Source organism: Pungitius pungitius, chromosome 19 (assembly GCF_949316345.1).
Source record: "Pungitius pungitius chromosome 19, fPunPun2.1, whole genome shotgun sequence".
In the NCBI taxonomy this organism is placed as follows: domain Eukaryota; kingdom Metazoa; phylum Chordata; class Actinopteri; order Perciformes; family Gasterosteidae; genus Pungitius; species Pungitius pungitius.
In genome coordinates, this window is record NC_084918.1 from 13,511,682 (window position 1) to 13,531,772 (window position 20,091).

At 45.0% G+C, this 20,091-nt stretch overlaps 1 long non-coding RNA gene across 1 annotated transcript; it reads left to right on the forward strand.

The window, feature by feature from the left end:
• The first annotated feature begins 6,399 nt into the window (after positions 1-6,399).
• LOC119199013 (uncharacterized) lies at positions 6,400-17,102 on the forward strand. The gene is made up of 4 exons (XR_009942751.1): positions 6,400-8,627; positions 9,312-9,572; positions 12,220-12,419; positions 17,015-17,102. It is a non-coding gene; the product is annotated as an uncharacterized LOC119199013 (long non-coding RNA).
• Positions 17,103-20,091: the final 2,989 nt, after the last annotated feature.

Sequence of the window (20,091 nt, forward strand, 5' to 3'; positions counted from 1 at the left end):
GATGTCTTTTGTCATGTTTTTTTTTTTTCAACCACATCAGCTATACTATGATAACAGATTATCTTTGGTCAGGAGTTTTAAAGACTTGATGGCGCAGTGAACACATAATGGGGAAGGTGAAGTCCCTGACCTTTCATCTTTTTTTCTTTTTTTTTGTAGAAACGGAAAATATGTGCAATTTTGTCTTCTCCGCCTTTGGTATGAAGCCACTATTTAAGCTCTTGTGCTACCCATTGTCCTCAAAAGTCGTATTTATATTATTACACAGCACTATTTAGTTCCATTGGTGCACAACATACCTGCCAAGGTGACCGACATATATATATTTATATATATATATATATATATATATCTATACACTTCTTTCACTTAAACAATCTCGACTATTCTGTTTAGGCATTTTACATAGAAATCCACTTGAATTCCAGGTCATAATGCAACACAACCACCACTGCGGGGGAATGCTGCTTATTTTTATTATTATTATTACTGTGCAGGAGGGGAGAGGGGCTCTGCAGATAGGAAGCTTACCTTCACAATCTCTGAGCAGCCCCATCGGTGTGATTATCGAGAGCAACCTTTGGAGGGTGAACTTCTCCCCTCAGCAGCCATCGCAGCTGAAGATTTGAAAATCATATTGTATCTGGGCCTCTTTGTGGACAAAGCAATACTGGGGGAGCGTACTGGTTTGGATCCCTGCTGAATTAAATCCCTCGACGTCTGATCTTTGAGAGATGAAGTAGAACGTGATATTTGGTTTGAGTGGCTGGTCTTGGTCTGGTTGGACTGGAGTGGGAATGTCATAGAAACTGCTGCTATGGCTTTTTTCTTTCCTGCTTTACGTTACTGGCACCTCCTTTTTGAATCTTTTTTTTTTTTTTAGAATATGCAAACGGCATTACCGCCCCGAAATAATTCGGATCGCAGCTATAATGCCAGGAGGTATTTTCAATTTAGTGACCAGGAATAATATCATCATCACCACCACCACCCCCCCCCCCCCCCCCCCCCCCCGGGCCTCTCCATTAAAGCATGTCCAGGGCCAGGCGTGAAGCCCCAGCTGGTGACATGTTTAAAACAGGGCAAAGGATGCACTGCTCTCACCCACCAATCGGTAATCAAGAGCCCTTGGTGTGAGGTCAATTTAACAGGGCTGTAATCTGCACACGTGACTGGTGAGGTAATGGGGTGTGATTGTTACATCCTCCAGGGGAGTACTGGCCACAAAGAATTACCAGTGCCCCCCCCCCCCCCCCCCCCCCGCCCCCCTTTAATGTCAATATGCAAGAACCCAAACCATATTGTGTGCTTCTTAGACTTCTTCTAGCTTTAGACCGTTCATTCCTTTCGTGTGATGTCTCTCCCCCCCCCGCCCCCCCCCTACCCCCACCGGTTAAGATTCACGCACACTGGCGTTATCAATCACACGTGCACGTCGGGTGCCATCTGTGCCCCCCCCACCCCCCCTCCCCCCACACTCTGCCCGCCTCCTCAACGATGACAAATGGGCCCACCGCCGAGGAAATATTGAGAGTTCCCAGGACATCCGTCGGGTAGCGTTTGAGCAATAGGGGAGATAACCTTTTGTAAGTGGACTCAGATAAAGACGTATGGTCCCGCCCCGGGGGGGCTTTAATACCGCAGCCGCCCACGAGAGGTATCGTGGTGATGTGTTTCTCATTTGGGGATCCGCCAGGTGTGCAGATATTAAGCACATGTGGCCTATTTTATTCATTTCTTTCTTGTGGTCACTGCGTGAATCCGCCTTCACTTGCGCACGTTACCTGCACGAAATAGCGTGCGACGTTCTACTCGCCATCTTTTTTTTTTAAAGCATGCCAGGAACACTAAGACGCCCCGGGCCACGAGGTATCTCCAGGCGCCTCCAATCGCGACGTTGATGCCTTGAGTTTACCTGGGGGGGCGGGCGGGGGTGGGGCTCTGTGCTGTATTGTGAAGGTTGTGTCCCCCTCATCCCAATAGACTGAATACTAATGCACTCACAAGCCCGCGCACGTCACTCAGTCACCACTGTGACAGTGTTGCTGTGGGGGGCCCGAGGGTCCTTCAGACGCACGAACACGGGAGTCCGTGCGCGGCATGTTGATGAAGTGCGACATGGCGGGAAAAAAGGTTCTGCTGTTAGAGGGAGCTCTAACGCCACGTTAAGGGTTCTGCCTGCTCACGTTGAATCAGTGTGAAATTGTTTATTGTGGTGCATTTATGGAGATTCATGAGAGAGATTTCCGTTTTATAAATATAATAAACGGTAGAAAACAAAATATTTGTACCTTTTTACGCGTACAAAGCACCGTAAAACTGAAAACATGTAATGCTTTCATCCTGGGTCATTTTACCATTAGTGTCACAGCAAGCCGATGATTATTTCTTATTGAGCTCTTTCACTGTACGTTTTTTTTTTTTTAGAGTTCAACCTCAAGTTTGAATTTTTTTACCCCAAAGCTTAAAAGATGAAGAACTAAAACACCTGTGCTGCGTAATCTGTTAAATGAAAGCATCATTGAAACCATTTGATGCAAAAGTAATACATACATTACGTCCGCGTGTCAGCATATCGTTGCTGGAAATCTGTCATTAGAAAGATATAAAGGCCGACAGTGAGCGTTGGTGGCGTGGGGGGGAATTAACGTTAGTGATTTCACATGCTGGGAGGCTACGGGTGGGACGCACGGGCCTCCTGTGGGCCACAGCTTGTATTGCATACATATCTAAGTAGAGGCTTTAAACCTGAATTTGACTTCGCTCAGTCTCTCTTCCTGACCCTGTTTGCAGGAAGGAAGGCACACGTTAAGCAGTTTTTGGAGGCATTTCTTGCAGCTGATGACAAGACACTACATCGTCCCCTGCAGCACGGGGTCATCACAGTTTACTAACAATATGTGTTTTAAGCATTCCACGCCATTTACATTGCTTCTGCTTCATACTTGAGGATACCTTTTTTTTCTTCTTTCGGAATGGCAGAGACGATTTGATCATCAATTGTTCCTTAAAAGCGATTAACGCGGCCTCAGTGACTGTCGGCACGGTCAGGTGACATGAGATTAAAAATACAGCCCTGGGTAGATAGATTACATCACGCTCTGTGATTTCATTGAAATGCTTTAAACCCCCCCCCCCCCCCCGACCCTGTGGCCATTCCAGCCACAAGCAGACATCAATGAGGCGACAGAACCCGAATCAATGATGGCCCTTAACATTTCCCAAGAAAGCCGTTTGTATTGCTCAACGCTGGCGTTGGAGCATCGAGGTTAGTGGCCTGCTGAGACAGGGACTTTCATCCGGCTTGGTCCAACTTTACTGTGAGCTTTTGCTGACTTTGAAGGAGCAAACAGTGGGAAGACACACACACACACACACACACGCATGCACGCACGGTGCTTCGTCAACACATGAGTGTGTGCGTGTACTTTTCCGAGAGCAAATGTGTCAATTCCGAGGTACGCGTATTCATTATGGAGAGAGTGATGGCTTGACCATGCATATTTCATGCTTTTAAACCTTGCAAGTTTTATGAAGTTGTCCGAATGAGTAGCATTTAAAACGTTGAAGTGAAGTAATGTGCTTGAATAATTGATCCATAATGTCTTTGATGTCAATTACAACCATGGTCATCAGTTTTATTTAAGCCAGGAGGTTCATTTATTAATCGTAATTTCTTATTGATTTTGTTTACATCGGGAGGCCTGTGGATGGAGTTCATTTGGCAAATCTTGACATCCCACTTGAACTCTTGATGGTTCAGCTTTTTGTCGCTGACGGCTCCCTTTTCAAGTCACGCAGTGGAAGCGGGGAGAGCACAAGATGTTTGTCAGTTATTGGATGGGCTTGTAAAGTCTGTGTCGGCATGTTAAAGTACACCCAGCCTCCCTATAAAGTGCTTATCCCCAGTGCGAGCTTTCTCCTCCCTTTTTCTGACATTGCACCTCGTCCCTCAGAGTTGCCGACTAAATCTCAGCCTCATCTTGTCCGCCGTAACCTTGTTTATTCCCCACAGTGGCATTAGCAAAGCTGTAAAAGTATTTATGGGGGGTACAAATGCGGGACAGCCAATCTAAGGTAAATCTATAAATCCCGACTGTTGATTTCTCAGGGCCAGGAGGTGCAGGCCGGTGATCAGTAGAGGTGGAAAGTATTCCCCCGGTGGCTCTGTGTGACTAACGCGCGGAGGCCGAGCAGCATGCCAAACAGTGCGTGGCGACGCTGCTGTGCTTGCGATACAGCAAAGGCCGGCCTTCCGCCTCGGAAAGCGAGGCACCGCCCGGATATCCATCCGCCACGAGGCTGTGTCATTAGCTAACACCAAAACGGGGACTCAGCAAACGTGTGCGTATCACATTTTGCGTCCTGTCCTTGGATTGTTTATAGTTAAAGTACAGGCTGGAGCTTTGTGGGGGAAAAAAAGTGCTAAGAGGGTCAAACATTGTACGGAGAGATGGTGCTACTTTACATTAACTGGGACCTTGCTATTACAGCGGCATTAATTATTTAATGGCCATTAGGGGGCAGATATGTCAAATCAAGTTGATATATACAGCTACCACTCCTCAGTGGCCCTTTTTGTATGCTTATATTGTTGGCAAAGAGTTTTTTACACGGCAGTGTCAGCATTCAAAGCATTATATTTGTGTTTCTGGTCAAAAGGAAGTCCAACTTGCTCTCCACCGACTCCTGAGACAAATACCTTGGCCTTGAATTGTTGGACTCTGTGCTCCTTTATTTTGTCAGGTAGCAGAAGTAGCTAGCGCGCTAGCTAGCAGAGCTAGCTTACTGCGGTAGAAATAATGGCCTTTTGACATAATGTTCGCTAAGATGAGGTGCATATATAAATGAATGATAAACATTGACAGACATTAATGCAAGATGGTTTTGGTTAGCATTTTTCTGTGTTAGCGTGTTTATTTCATACAGCAAAAAGGACTATTATAAATAGACAATTTTGGTAATTTGTCCAGGGTGTTTCTGCACATTCTACTTAATGTCCATGTGGGAATGGATGGAGTTATTACTGTGGAATTAATGTTGTAAACCTAAGTAGCAGTACAGACCAAGGAGAAGAAGTTTAGAAAGAAGCCAACATCTAACATCTCTGGAAACAAACAAAAATGCAGTTTTTCCTGCTGATAATGCTGCGGCCTACGGGGGAGGAGAACGAGGAACCTACGCACAACGCGTGACACTTGAGAGCCCTGGAGACATTTGAAATAGTCAGAATCCATATTTCTGTATTGATGTTCACAGTTTCATCACCTACAACAAAAGACAGTCAGGCACTATGTCAGAAGGAAGTTGAAGGCCACGTCTTTTCAACCTCGGCTGAACTTTTTTAACCTCGTGCACTTTCTCAGCATCACGCAGGGATGGAGCTTCCATCAACTTCCATCTCTAATAAGATTTACAGAGTATTGCGGTGAAAGCAGGGTGATACATCTTGGGAGCTCTACCCTCAATATTGGCAAGGAAATCAATGTGGTAAGTAAACCTACCAGCACAGTTTGCAATCAGCTGCTAGGCCAAAAGTAATCACTGAATTGAAATAATCCTGAAAGGTTTCCCCACAGAAGCAAAGTTAATGACAAAAGAGTCACACATGCCTACGTCTTGAATTAGATATTAATCCTTGTATCAAGAATAATTACCCGGAAGGTTCAGAAGCGGTGACCTTGCAGAGTGAGCCTCTCCGCTTCTCCATCGTTTCAACATTCAACAGGCGTCTCGGTATCCTGGATGTGTACTCAGGGACACGATTTGCAATGGCACAATGTAGTTTCCAGCTACTTAATTCTTTGCACCACAATGTCAGGCGATGGTCCCTCGGCAGCCAGGAACCTCATCATCAACAATTTCTCCCTTGTTTGCATTAATCCCATCCAGATCTCCACTCACTCCCATGGCAGCTCTCTGCAATTCCACTCTATTGTCACGCTTTTGATAAACAGTCGGCCAACCCTAATTAATTAGCTGTAAATATTAGCTGTGGAAATTCTCTTCTAATGCTCCTTAATGGGAGTCAGGTCATTTGTTAACACTTCTCGCGCGCAATGAATGAACCTCGGCGCACGCACCCCCATCGAGCTTTCACATAAATCCCGGTTCTTTGCTGTTTTATTAATTAGGAGCTATAGTCGGCAAAGCAAGACTCTCTGTGGGGAGGAGCGGTTGCGCCTCCATTTCAAGGAGACGGCTGCGGTTGTTCTTCGGGGGGAGATAAAGCGTCCTCTCCTGCAAACGTCTGTCTGCCAGTCAACTGTCAGACAGCCGGGTCGGGGCTCCGTCAAAGCCCCAATCATTTTGGCTTATGAGAGGTCAAGCAGAGTTGTGTTTGCCCCCCCCCCCCCATCCCTCTGCCTGCTTCTCTGTGAGTAATTGAGATTTATTTTGCAATGTTGAAAAGTAAACACGGGCGTTTTGCAGAGGCGCCATTTTTCATGAACACCGTGAGCTCCTGTGTGTCTGAAATCTTCTGTGACCCAAAGGTTTCTAAGCATGGAACAGATCGTCGAGACGTTGTTTGGCGAGATGTTTTTACATCAGAATAACCTTCAAAACCGGATGATTCTCGACTTATTTGGCTGGTGATTGTGGTGTTTTTTCAAAATAGCACTTAACTTCCACAAAAAAAAAAGCAATACTTTGATTTCTGCCAGTTTCATCTAAGTTGATATACATTCAACAAGTTTTAGCTTTATAGCTGCAAAAAGGGCGGGACTGTGTGTGTGAGAGAGAGAATATAGCTGTAAAAGACAGAGTCCTTGTCAACCTCTGCCCCCTCCTTCTTCCTCCTTTGAAATTGACAGGTTTCCTATTAGTCAAATGCCGGCTTGGGGTCAATCCATCAAGCATTCTGCATGTCCAGTGAGTCCTCCTTACCCCCCCCGCTGGTCTATGAAGCAGCAGTAATGATCGCAGAGAACCAGGGGCCGAGAGATCTATCAGGTCCACAACTGAAGTACCGATATATGAGACGAGCGGGCATATCTCACCCCCCGTTTGGCCTGTTTGCTTCTGTGTGTGTGTGTGTGTGTGTGTGCGTGCTGAGGCACTGCAGCGCGGCGTCGTGCATGCACAGTGGGTCTCGCCGCGTGAGGCTCTCTGCAGTAGGTCCCAGTGTGCTGTACAATAATGACCTGTCAGAAACGCAGGCCTTCGAAAAACACGGATAATCTACAGAGGCTATCTGAACTAAATGAAGCCAAGCCAAACCCCCCCAGAGACCCTCGAAACGCATAATTTATTCCACTGGTCCCTTATCAAAACTGACACACACCGAAATAGCACATGCTCGGCTCGGGGAGGATGACTTCTGTCGTACACGCTGCTGTAGTTTTGGCCCAGGGATGAATATTATTCTATAATGATGCCTCCTTGTTGTTTTATAATTCCATAATCTCTTGGTTACTTTTTTTTCAAGATTTTGGAATAACATCTTCCCTGTTGTTCCCTTCCCTGCTTGCACATATCACATATGGCGCATATCGCTTGTTTTGGAAAAAGATGAGGTAAGGGGGAAATAAGGAAGTCACTGTGCTGTGGGTCTCAGTTTGTTTGTGTGTGATGAATTGAATTTGAGGATACTGTGACAGATCAATGTTATGGCTGGTACTCAACCTGTGGCATGACGCCTGTTTCATTTCATGTGGACCAAAATGAAAAACCTCTGGTTGTTGGCGTTGGGGGAGCAGCTTCAAAGAGGCTGTTTGTGATCACAAATAATTGATTGAAATTAAAGATGCAAAAGATTTCAAGTCAAAACACATCATCATACATCACAAAGTGATGATGCAAACTCGGACTAAAAGGGAGACACAGATGCCTTTTACGGTGTCAGAACATAAGACACTCAATGCAGATATATATATATATATATATATGCAATGTAGTATTGCAAATGAAATGTCGCAAATCACATATAACATATGTGATTTTACTAGATACTAGTATTGTTTTGCAAGTATACAAACCCAAGAATGAAACACCAAAGACCACTAGTAGACATATGTGTGCTTTAATTATTTAATGGCTTTAAATTGAATTCAAATCAGGAAAACAAGCTGAAAATATCCAGAATCATATTTCAAGACGCATCAAATCCAGCCCAAAAAATATTTCGGCCCGTGAAGCAGGAGGAGTGGGCAGTCCGCTCTAATGCAGCATGATCCATGTGTGATTAAGTCTTGTAAACGTTCTAAAAACAGAACTTGTCATCAGTCATCGCCACTTTGGGCTGCCAAAAAGCTCCCTCATGCAGTCCGAGGCAAACGTAGAGAAGAGCCCATGCTGAATCTCCCGCGAGGTGAGTAATGCCTTTTTAAGACGGGCCTGTCAGCTGTAAGCGACGTCGCATCTGAACCCTCAGTCTGCCAGAATGGCTTTTTGTCGGAATCTTCGCCCCATGGTAATCCTATTTCGGTGAAATAATCAGACTCGGTAAAGCTCCGAATGTCAGTGAACCTAAACTGTCAGCATTCAATTAGGCAAAGATCTGGATCTCCGCTTGGCACAGCTCGTCAAGGCGAATAATACAGTCTCCGTCTCCCCTGAAGGGGAGAGCCGCCTGGATGGAGACCTTTTGTCTGGAGGATTGACACAGGTTGATGCAACAGGCCAAAGTGAGTAAAAGCATTCACACATTCGCACACACCCACACACACACACACCCACACCCTCTCCTCAGCTCTCGTCCTCCTTTTCCCGTCCCCAGAGAGGGTATCTTTCATGCTTTTGAACCACCCAGCAGTGACAAGTCTCTGACAACCCCTGCTTACTGTGACACCTTTGCGGGTCCACTGGAGGTTTCCACCAATAATGCCTCCTTTGACGGGCATTCTTGAGAGGAAACACACATTATTTGATTGATTGGCACAGTCAAAACTTTTCGGGAGTGAGAGGCGGCACAGAGGACTTTGACACAGATGTGTTTATTTTATTCATTCCCTGGAAGGAAAAACTAAAACAAATGTCAGCGAATAGAGCCGACAAAGCAGCTGCGTTTCCATCAGAGCGGTGAAGCGACATATGGCATTCTGCAGTGGGAATATATGCCACATGATGGGATGACATAAAAATCCTCCTCTTAAATATTAATGGTTTTAATGCAAAAGAAAATTAGTGTGCAGTGATGAACATACAGTCAATTAATCCTAAAATTCATAAACTAGCTGCTTTTAAACTAAATGATGTTTTGAAATTTTGAAATGAAATTTTTTTTCTTCTTTTTTTCTCTCTAAATGATCCTCTTTGCCTCCATTTGCCATCCTCTGGAATCTTCTCGGTGTTTTTTTTTTCTGTCCCAGGCTTTTGTTGACGCTGTTTCAGGTTTCCCCAGGCCCCGGGTCGCCGAGCCCGATCACTAACGTCGTGTCCTCAGAGATACCCGCGGCTGCCCACCGGAGCGCTGTAGCTTGTGTCAGAGGGCACCGCCTCGCCTTCACACAGACGCCGCGTCGGTTTCAGCTGAGTGCCGTCGTGGCACTCGCCATGTGTGGCTGGATACCTGCTTCCCAGAATCCATCCCTCCCTCTCCTTAAACCCGGCACAGGGGACCGTCTCCCAAGGTCGGTCGGCCCACCGCAAGCATGCACACACACACACACACACACACACCTATTCTGCCTCCCTTCACCACCATTCGCGTGAAATCAGGGACTGGTGTGGCACATCAGGTAGGATGAGATGCTGGCACGACATCTCAATTTGTTGTCATGGCGACCTGGAGACTTGATATCAAGTCTGAGAAATTCCATTTTTTTAATGGAACAAACAGCAAAGGGCAGCGGCTGTGTTTTTTTTAAGTGGAGGGGGGGGGGGGGGGGGGGCATGTCTCTACGGACCACAAACGTGGGAGGAAAGTACTCAAGACGTTTACCCAAACCAACAACTGCAGACATTTTGGGTTCCTCCTCCTCCTCCTCGTCTACCTCCGCCCCCCCCCCCCCCCCCTGCACTCCTCCCCACCCTGCCTCACCCTGCCTCAACATATTGCACCTGTTCAATTATTTAGCTGCTACTCTGTGGTTGGGTCCTGAGCTGCAGTGAAAGCTGTACCTGCCGATTAGAGCGGGGCTCGTCACCGGAGCTGGCCAGATATCTCTGTCCTGTCGAGAGAGAGAGACACAGAGAGAGAGAGAGAGAGAGAGGGAGAGAGAGAGGGAGAGAGAGAGGGAGACGCCTTTGGCCACATTACGCAGGAGGAAATGTCATTACCTCATTGCAGGCTTGTCGTCTCCAGACTTTGGTCTCCCAGAGGCAGCAAGGATTTGTATGCAAGTCAAGGTGTGTGTGTGTGTGTGTGTGTGTGTAACTCAGTCAGCCACAAGGTCCACACAGCGGTGGGGAGATTCACTCATAGGCTTTTTGATGGTAAAACTTTTATGTTTTGCAAACCATCATTATTTGAATGACAGTGATTATTTTAATAGCATAGAATTCTGTGTTGTATTGAAATCTCCGACAGGCTCCATATCATTTATTGTGAGGATACAATTCTATTGTACTTTTCCAAATCTTTCTTTGGACCAGGAAAGATATAGACACAGCTGGTTCAAACATTCAGTATTCTAGTTGTAGTCTGCTGCAGTGGAAAATAAATGCTTTAGTGAGTAGTGTCTTAATTGACGTTTAACGCGTTGGCGATCTGGTCAGGCAGAAATCCCAAGGAGCCCACTTGGGGGCACTGTTGAAGCAGATACAAGCCTCAAACACCCAATCTGCCTCCACTGTCCAAGGAATGCTTAAACCAGAGCTCTGCCATGGTCCTTTTTTTGGGGGGGGGGGGGGGAGAGGAGGGAGTTTCATGTTCTTGAACTACTCTTTGTAGCAGGGACAGCTGGACCAGTAAGGTCCCTGTTTTCCCAGCCCTTCTGTGTTCGACTGTCGCAAAGAGCCTAAGAAAAGAGAGATGGAGGGTTAGAAAGCACCCCGTAGGCCGTGTGTGTGTGTGTGTGTGTGTGAGAGAGAGAGCGCGAGCGTGTTCCTCGTGATTTGACCCGAGGAACATACTAAGCTCATCCTTCTCCCCGGGGGGGGGGGGGGGGTCCCTCGCCCCACCGACACCACGATGGAGGGGTCCCTCGCCCCACCGACACCACGATGGACTGTTTACCGTGTGAAAGTCTGTCCTCAATTTCAGACACAGATATGCAGATCACACCGGAGTCATTAATCAGAGTGTCACAGGGATTATGCAAATGAACAAAGAGCGGCGAGGGACGGAGAGGAAAGTCTGGATTTCAGGAAACCTGTGCTGGCGTTCTGTAGGGGCGGCCGGTCCCCCTCCCCCTCACCTCCCTCACCTCCCTCACCCCGCTCTGACCCGACCTCGTTGGCCTTGGTGTAAAAGGTCGCGTTGCGGGTGGAAGGACTCGAGGCCTGCCCGAGTGGCGACTGGCCTGTCGTTTCACGAGAAGGGGGGGAGGGGGGGGGGGTGGTGGTGTCAGGATGAACAACAATTAGGATTTCCCTTTTGAATGGATCAGCCAGCCTAAATGCAGCAGATGTCTTTGTGACAGCTCGCAGAAATCTGTGAAGGCACAAATGCACAAATAAGCATCTACGTCCCGATGTACGCAGCCGAAATACGTCTTTTAGCTCATTGTTTATGTTCTCCAGTCCGACAAGTTTGCCGTTTTGCTCCAAATTGCTCTCATTATTGTGTTTATTTAGTTGGAATTTTTTTTTACCCCACCCAGCACCAGAAAACAGACCAACAAATTCCATTTGTTGAAAAAACAGGAAATGATTTAGCCAGAAAACAGCTTAAAATAAATGCTCACAATTCTCATTGTCTTCATGCTGACTCATGGACATTATTTTTCATCCATAATATGTCAAAGGTGTCTGATTTTAAGCGTGTATATTTCTACTGTATTTCAGTGAATTGAGAAACCATTTAAAAACAAGAAATACATTTATATTATTTGAAACGGTTGCAATGTCAAACGTGTCCATATCTGCCAGTGTGGTTTTAATGGATTAACAGCTGATGGAAAGTTTTGCCTTATCAACAAAAATAACATTGTCGCAGTTATGATACACTATGGGTGTTTCGGAAATCCACAAGGGTTGTACTGGAGATATGATCCTGCATCAACTAACATTTGTATTCAATAAGAGAATTAAGCAAACTATTTTCTTAAACAGACAAACACATGTTGTTGAAGCACTGGTTTGACTTGCCCCTGATCTCCCTGTGCCACACTGCAGATTGGAAACAGATCACACGGGGAAAGCTGGGCTACCTGCAGTGATTCTTTCCTGCCCCGCTGGACCATGATTGGCAAGTTCTGGAGCCCTGCCACGAAAGGGGGAACGGACGCATTTCTGCAGATGACTGTGAGGCGAGCAGAGAGCAGAGATTGAATTCTCGCTCCCTTCCACCTGAGCGTGTGCGGTCGGGGAAACGGGTGAGTCTCGGAGAAAATAGGCAGTGATAGATGAGGTACATGGGGGAAGACAGCTACCTCTGCTCTCCAGCCTGGCTGAATCAGGGAACTGTCTGCCAACTAAATGGCTCCCCCTCCCTCCCTCTCTCCCTCCCTCACGCTCTCATTATAATTTTCTCCCTTTCCTCCTGGCCTCCTCTTTTCCTCTGCTTACGAATCAATCGTTTTGTTAGTGCTTACCAGACAACAGATCTTTAGTCGTTATGAGATAGTGCCTTATATCTCTGCTTAATGAGCACTAAACCCACGGCAAGCATCCCAGGCAGCGGCTAATGGCAACATAAAAAAAGCTCCACTTGCTTTTTCTCGCTTTTTTCCCCTGTGTGTGTGTGTGTGTGTGTGTGTCTGAGTTAGTTAAAATCTTTACATACTGTAGATTATGCCACTTGATGTGATGGTTTGGGTGTCAGAATGATCTCAAATGAGAAACAAGCATGGACTCCGTCAGGATGGGACAGGTGTGGCATCACCTGAAGGAGCCGCTGACCCTGAAGGCATTTCATTAGTGTGTGTGTGCGAGTGGACCTTCAGAGGGTGCGAGTGTGGACCTACAGAGGGTTCGAGTGGACCTTCAGAGGGTTCGAGTGGACCTTCAGAGGGTGCGAGTGGACCTTCAGAGGGTGCGAGTGGACCTTCAGAGGGTGCGAGTGGACCTTCAGAGGGCGCGGGACCCTCTGAATGCAATCACACGCGCTTTCTTGAGGGAATTTCTTGAGCGGATATATTCTCTTGATTGAAGCACTCAAACACCATTCCTTTCATGAAAAACAATCTCTGTAAGTCCCCAGCTATGGTCTCTTGGGTGAGTGGCCAAAAGTTCAAGTCCATCGAGCCGGGCCAAAAGGCGACTATTGACGAGAAACGGACATTTTTGAACTTTAACCTTAAAAAAAAAAAAAGGCTTCATGTTGAAACCCTCTTCTCCGAAAACAAAGGTTGTTTTTCTGTCCTTGCAGCTGCGGCACTACTCAGGCCGCTCAATCGAGCCTGTGGGTGCCTCCTCATTCATTGCTTGGATGAATGTACATGACCCCTTAAAATAACAGGAGCTGCCCCGGAGGGCACACTTGAGCGATGTGACATTCCAGCTAACCCGGGATGACTTTTAAAGAACGCATAAGTGAAGGACAGCAGGAGGATGAAAGGAAAAGATGGAGGATGAGGGGCATGGCAGGACGGACTAAATCAAATCAGCGTAAGCAGATCGGTTAAGCAGGAAAGGTTAGGGACAAAATATGAGACACAAGAAATAACCTGACGTAAAGACGCTGTTGTTCGGTGAAAGTTTCAGATTTGGACTTGACAGTCTGAGAAGTGACTCTATTGCCCGCGTGTACACGTCTAATAGTCCTTGCACAGCTAATTGAGACGTACGCACTTGACTGCGCCTCGTTCTATGACAACCAAGGGAAGGCCTTCTGTCAAACACGGAGGCAAAGCACTCATCAAGGGGCTCTGTATTTAATCAGTGGAAGTGAAGCCTTTACAAACAGTGGCTGTAAAATGTTAGGCAGAGCTCCTAATTAGCCCACCTAATATTCCTATTCACTTCAGAAATAAATTAAGCTGAAGGTATTCCAGGGGACTAATGACCTGCATTGGTCCTCACACTCTACTGAGGTGTCATGTTCAAAAAGTGGAGCAATGGAAAGCACATACTTTGTCCCTCACCTTTTGCCCCGTGGCTCTGTGGGCAAATATGATGTTGTTCTTTTGCAGGCTCTGGAGAGCTCCTTGGTGGAATCTCTTTGATTTCACTTGTTTGATGGAAATAATGTGTTGTTTCTAATGCCCATTCTGGTGTTGTCATCGGCACTTAAACTGCATTGTGTAGTCATACATTAATGCATTTAGTCATAAAGATAATGGTAATAATCTTAATGACATTATGGTGACCACAAAGCAAATATAGTTAATATTAATAATACAATTATTACATGTAGTGTGCTGTTGCTGGCTGGTGTGGTTGTTTTTAACCCTTCATCCCCTTTTTAACACAGCAGACACTGTGCAAAAGCACATGTGTAAGTAATAGCTTTAAATAAGATCCGACTTAATGTAGGTTTCCACGGTCCTGCATGCTGCAGAAATCCTTACTGACACGCTGATGAACTCTAGCCCCTTTTTAGAGAGTTAATTAATATTTATTACATGGGTGAATTAATGATGCATGTAAGTCAGCAGGACTGGAATTTGAGTTAAATCCAACCACTTTACACAGTTTTATACCTTATATTAGCTACTGATAATTAGCAGGCCAGTCTTTAATAAGTGAAATAAAAAGTATAAGATGAATCCCCAACATGTGGATTAGTAGTCTCAAGCAGTTCACATGAGAACTGACTATTACCCGAGGTTTCAACGAATGCTGTCACGACCCGATGACATCACCGGCTCGGCCTGCTGGGACTGAGCTGAGAAAAAAACTATTTATTATAGAAAGAGGAAGGAATTAAAGATGGTTCGGAATCAACAGCTGGCTCACCAGGGGTGAAACTCTTTAGTCGAATTAGCAAGACATTTAGTAAAAGTGTGTTTTTATATTTGTATCTGTAATTTGAAAGTCATAGTATTTTGATTATAAAAACCATAAAAAGTGAAATAAATAGTAAATACAAATGATTTAATTACACTATTTTTAATACATATTCTATTTTTCACAATGGGCCTGTGATGTCCGTTCTTTTTTACATACAATGTTTGATATTTGAAACAATTTTGAATCCAGGTACATGTGTGTGAGGATGAGTATTTAATCGTCTTCAACAGCATTCGTGTTGAAGTCCGGATGTATCCGTTACAGGGTGCTTTTGAAAAGTGGTCAAAATCAATACTGACGTAAACCTAATACATTCAAAAGATGCAGGTAATTTACCGAAGGAATTGCAACATTTATTTTCATTATCTGTATTGACCAATCTCATAAATATAGTTTAGTATCTAATCAAGTTCATGATTATTCTTATACAGCCAGGTTAATAGAATTTACAAATAAATGGTAATGAAAGGCAAGGTAACAGCTGCACTTGTTTCTCACACCGAGAAGCTGGAGCCAAATAATGATTGGCATTTGGCACGCTGAATGAAATTGTTTCTGAATGAAACTCCTGGCACTAACCTTTTCGCACTTTTTAAATTGTCAGAGAAATGTGAAAAAGACTTTTAAAAGAAATGCCCTCAAAAAATCTGTCTACGGTAATTTCCTGTGACGGAAAGAGGGTAACATTTTACGGTTTGTTTCTTTTTGAGTATTTATTTTACGCCTGTGCCACAGAATAAAGTCCTGTGGTGTCACTCCATAATGTTTATACTGTAGGTCTCGCTTAATTTTTGAATGAGACAGTATCAAATCTAATCGGACTAGTTGGAAACTTTGTGTCTTTCTGGAATGATTGTCACCAAAGAAAATGAAATTGTATTCACACCATCAGGACCTTCTGCAACAAAATCAATGAGATATCAACTTCTTCCACAGCCCATTGATTCATTCTACACTTGCACACAGAAGATTCGGGAAGTGAAAATAACTTTTGCTGAAATGACAAATGTCACGATGCCTCGGAAGATTTCAAAAGTAACAAACATTGGACGGAGTGGAATGAATGTGATGAATGCACTTCCTGGAAAGCTTTCACACACCTCCCCTTGCTGTCCGGATCTACCCCCCCCCCCACCCCACACACACACTCTAGAACGCCCTTAATTAGTGTCACTGGCATCAACTAGTATTTGGGCTCAAAAGGAAAGAGCTCTTTCGCAGCCCATACGAGTGAAAAGCTCCAGCTCTGCATTTCTGTAGGACGTGAAATAGCCCAGTAGGTTGTATTCAGTTGATCGTAGGATCGCTGCACGCCGTAATGATGTAAGCAGAAAATGCTCACGCCATGTTTCTCACTCACGTATCAGGAGCAGACAGCGGGACGTCCCGTCCTCGACATCAAGCAAAGGAGGACTCGTCCACTCCAGTTAATGGAGTTCAATCGGATGCACAGTCTAGTTTTTAATTGCAAGCCCTTACATTGTTGCTTTAACAATAATAATAATAGTTTGATTTATTCATTTGAAAATATTTCACTTTAGGGTCTGAGAAAATGACTCAAGCGGCATCCCTTAATTAATATCATTCCAAGTCTAAGATGGAGTTCTAACTGGAAGCATGCAATACGAGCTGGAAGCATGTGGTTTGAAAGACGTATCTATCAGGCTGCTATCGAGTTCCATTATGAGAACTTCAAACTTATTATTAGCCGTCTATTAAGGACTTAAGGATTCAACCAAAATGTCTCTGGTAGTGCAAACAAGTTAGATTGCATTTGAACCGTGCTCTCTCTTCAAAATGCCCGGGAAAAGGTCGCTCTTAATGGGTTTATCAGGCAAAAGTAATGGTTAGCTGAGCCGTCACTGGACTTGGATTTTAGGCCATGTGGATATATTACTCATTAATCATTTGAAAAAAAGAACAGCAGTAGGTTAACGATGTTTCAATGATGAACTGCTTCATGATCTCAAACGTGTGTTTTGCTGTCAACGTTTGTGACGGGTGCCTTTGTTCCAAGGAAAGCGTGGACTACACGACACAGTGTGCGCGCCAGGCCGTGCTGGAAGCTGAAGGAGGAGGAGCATCAGTCTGCAGGGTTCTACTACCACATGGTACAGTCACTCATTCACACACACCTACACTCGACTTCACAAGCTGGTGACATAAAAAAGATCATTTCATTTACAACAAGGTTCTCCATCAGCACTTCCAGCTGACCGACACTGCCATTATGGTGCTGATGATAATCAATCTCAAATCAATTAGGCAGTAATTGCTGAGTCAATGGGGGAGGCTGGTTAAATATTGATAAGTGTCTAAAAGGCCCATCAGGCTCTATTGACAGCTCAGGGAGACAGACAGCACTGGTTCGGAGGAGGGGGGGGGGGGGGGGGGGGGGTGATGGAGAGGTGGCTCGGGGGCTCGGGTCATATTCTCCACTCGAGCTGCCCGCTCTGGTGATCAATGCAAACCTGCTCTCTCTGGCTGTAGGCTCTGCACATAACTTCTCATATTAATGTACATGCCCTGTTATTAGATATACGTTATAAGAGCAGAAATGAATCCACGCTGCTTGAGACACAACTTGATAACATTGTTCATGGTTTACACTTTTGTGGTTTGATGGTGGTTATCTTGGTTGTTGATGAATACAAAGATGTAGATATTTTAAGTACGGTAACATGAAATTGAGCAGCAATATGGACTAATATTACCATTAAACCAATAGCAATAACAAGGCCAATGTTGATGTAATTTCTCATATGAATGTCATTGAAGTCATGCAAATGCTCAACAATATTAAAACATCATCAGTTACCTCTCGCCCTGTGAGGGGTCATCCAGTCAGTACGAGGAATTAATCTCACATGGATTTTCTTTTTCTAAAGGCTGGTTTTATTAAAGAAACCCCCCCCCCGCCATTACATCCTGATGCATGAAAGCATCTCACGGCTACAAAATGTCTAATTATCACATGAAATAAATAACTGCAATAAACCCAAATAACAAACTGGCTCATATAAAGCCAAATCAACAAATAAGACGAGGCGGTTGAGACTGTCGGTCTGTCTTATTGATCTCCTTTGCTGCGTTTCGTAGTCGGACAACACACACACACACACACGCACACACACACACACCAGATCTGTGCTCTGTCTGAGAATACCTGATCATACTAGTGTTCAGGCATACTGGATAAGGTTGACTATTTTCTCATTTCATTGGATATTTGGGATTTTTGGAGTACTGCAGACACCAAAAATAATAATGATGGATTTTTCCAAGGTGACGCCTGACTCATACGAACAGACAATTTATTAACATCGTCATGTCGTTGTGCCCTGCATTTTTTTGTATTCACAAAATGCATGGCCCGTAGAGAAGACGTGGGCGTAGTCATGGTGACATCACCCATTGATTCGCAGCCCGCCGCTATGAAGCCTGGAGGTCAGTGATTTTGACGCCTCTCTCTCTCTCTCTCTTGGAATACGGCCGTTGCCAAATTGTTGGCTTTTTTCTCAGCCAATAAGAGGAAGTTACCATATTTGGAATGCGAAGGAGTGACGCAGAGAAAATATATTTTTTTGTGTGCGCTGGCAAATATAAATTTACTCTCTGCCGCCAGAAACATGCTTTTTTAATCTCTCAATAGACCACAGCTTCCAAACGGAATAGCAATCTCCCACATAAACAAACACAAACACACCGTCACTTCTAGTGTGTGTGTGTGTGCACATCAGTTTACACTCAACTGGAAATGTCAAAATGCAGCGTCAGTGTTGGCATTTGGAGCCCACATTAGTAGCACCATAGACTGAGCCATTTGCACTTTGAGTTATATTGAGTCCGAGGGTTAAAGTGAGGAGATGAGCAAGGACTTTTGCCCTAATTAACATGCCACCCCAAACATGCTGTGTCGGATAAATGGTGTTTGCAACAGGCGCAACCTCTGGCTGCTTAAAGCAGCTACTTCCTGACACTCCCAATCAGCTTGATTGATTGGATCCCAGGCCACTCCCTAACTCTGATTGGCAACTTAATGACAAGGAGGGAGGAGAAGAGCTGAAGGAGACGGGGCGTTTTATATGTTACTTAGCAAATCCAAAGTAGGTTTTTCTTCTGAAACTGTGTGTGTGTGTGTGTGTGTAAGTGCATCAGTTGTTGGTCTGCAACAAAGGCAGCATCAGAAAAAAATATTCATCCGTAATAATCTGTCTGGGCTCCTTTCTTTGGCTTTTCCAAAACTGTCTCATCTATCAATATTAGGTGACCGGTGGAGCCCAGTTCTCCCTTTTAAAAGGAATCCATCTCACTGAATGCCTGCAACGACTGATGCCACCCAAGTGACTCGAGGTATAACCAACTCTGACAAATATTCAAGGCTCATCCCAAATCACCGATTAGACAGCAAAGTGATCCATCTTTTGAAGACAATACCGTCATGTCGTGTTAGCTTCCACCTGCATTTGTTTCTCATAGGCGGTTAATGCCATTAGCCTTTTTAAAAGCGCCGTTAGCCCACGTTCCAATCCAACAGCAAGGCACGCTGGTTCTTCACTGTGGCATCTTAGTTGATGCTGACGGTCCTTTTTTAGTCTACTAAAATACAGAAAGGCAGCCTCAGAGCCCTCCGAACACGCTGCGTGATGTCATTTGCTGGAAGTTTGCCGCCTGCTTTAAATGGTAAATGTGGGGTTGTTGATTGGATTCTTCTCCGTCTTCCCTTCAGCTCAAATGTCTTGTTTTCATATAATATCCTTTCATTGACAAATAGGGTCCAAATCAATTTTTCATCTGGGGAACAGCGTCCCGATGATTGTTTGTAATCAGAGAATTAAAAGAGCATTTAATCTTAAAACGGGTTGTGATGCGGGAATGGCTTTGATGTGAGCTAATGTAATGTGAACGTAACCCGAGGGCGCTTGAGGATGGAGATTGGGGTTGCGATAAGATGCGCCTGTAGAATACCAGCGCAGAGTTGGCACACCCAGGGAAGACTAATCGTGTAGAGGAAATCTTTTCTTTGAACCCTTGCAGGAAATATGAATACGATGAATTAACAGCAGCTGATTGCATGTCACCACAGGACTCGTG